The sequence below is a fragment of the Muntiacus reevesi genome, chromosome 21 (assembly GCF_963930625.1).
Source record: "Muntiacus reevesi chromosome 21, mMunRee1.1, whole genome shotgun sequence".
NCBI classification, from domain to species: Eukaryota; Metazoa; Chordata; class Mammalia; order Artiodactyla; family Cervidae; genus Muntiacus; species Muntiacus reevesi.
Genome location: NC_089269.1, coordinates 49,994,567 through 49,996,113, shown reverse-complemented (window position 1 = coordinate 49,996,113; position 1,547 = coordinate 49,994,567). Strand labels below are relative to the sequence as shown.

General features: G+C 47.2%; 1 pseudogene; it reads right to left on the bottom strand.

The window, feature by feature from the left end:
• Nucleotides 1-253: 253 nt before the first annotated feature.
• On the bottom strand, nucleotides 254-681 carry LOC136152457 (small ribosomal subunit protein uS15-like; annotated as a pseudogene).
• Nucleotides 682-1,547: the final 866 nt, after the last annotated feature.

Here is a 1,547-nt window from a genome sequence, read left to right as displayed (position 1 = left end):
CTCACTGTGGGAGCTTCTTTTGTTCTGAAGCACACACTCTAGGGTGTGCAGGCTTGTGGCATGTGGGCTCAGTAGTTGTAGGACTTGGGCTTAGTAGCTCTGAGGCATCTTCCTGGCCCAGGGATCGAATCTGTGTCTCCTGCATTGGCAGGCAAATTCTTTACCACTGAGCCACCTGGGAAGCTCCTTTCTTTCTAGTTTTATTGCTTGAATACAACAGACAAATTTATGCAATCAAGCCAAAGGTTGCAGATTACTCGTATTTCCAGTTGAGGGGAAAGACTTGTTTGGTCTTGTAATATCAAGCCCACCAGTGAATACGGCTCTCAGTCAGAATCAGATGCAACTGAGCATCTTTATCCTTTCTTTTCCTCTCAAGATGCGTTCGAACAGCAACAGCTTTCTTAATTAAATGGTAGAGATCCTCAGGAAAATCAGGAGCAAGTCCTTTGGACTTAAGAATTCTCAAGATTTTACTGCCTGTCACAGAATGTACTGTGTGACAGCATGTGAGTCTCTGAGGACCACCCCGATTCGTGAGGGAGTCAGGCTCTTCTCGACCAGTTTGTGGGCCTGCTCCTTCGTGTCCTCAGACGTCAGCTTCAGCCAGGTGGAGACGCTGTGGTGGTGGGACAGAGCCAACTGGGACAGGCCTTTCCGGGGAGCATGCACGCAACCCATGATGTAGGCGGTCTGGTGCCAAAGGAGAGAGAGATGCTTTCAAGTTTAGGATTTGCCGACAGATTGGATGCAGGGTTAGAGAGAGAGAGGAAGATGCCTCCCAGGTTTTGGCCTAAGTCACCGCTGCCACTCACTGAGCTGGGAAAGGTTATGGTGACCTTTGGGGACCATCTGCCAGTCCTGCAAAGCGCAGCCCGTCTGACCGCTCCCAGGCGGGCTCATCACGTTTTATTTTTTACCAACTTGAAGGCAGGAGGAGAAGGGGACGACGGAGGGCAAGATGGTTGGATGGCATCACTGACTCAATGGACGTGGGTGTGAGCAAACTCTGGGAGATGGTGAAGGACAGGGAGGCCTGGCGTGCTGCAGTCTGTGGGGTCGCAAAGAGAGGGACACGACAGAGCGACTGAACAGCAACAATTTTTACCAAAATGGCCCGGTTTGTTCCAGCCTTTGGTGGAACTTTCCACGGAGAGCTCCGGCTTTAACTCTACAGACAAATCAACTGCTTTTGATGAGACTGATGCTCGGTTGGTCCATGGGTGCTCCTTCACAGTCTGTTTGACTCTTTATTTGGAAAGTGTGCATATGGATACATTTAATGTGATGGTGATTGAAAACAAGTTATAATTTTAGGTCCATTCTTTGGAGTTGAGCTCTCTTTTTCACACGGTGTCTGTCTCAGTGATTAAAAAAAAAATACTGTGCGATTTTTTTCTTTCTTAATTGAAACATATTTGACGTGTGACACTGTGTAAGTTTCAGTTGTGTAACATGTTGATTTGATGCATTTATATATTGCAATATGATTGCCACTGCAGTTTGACTGCAATATGTTGATACCTTTCTGGCATCACATAGTTATT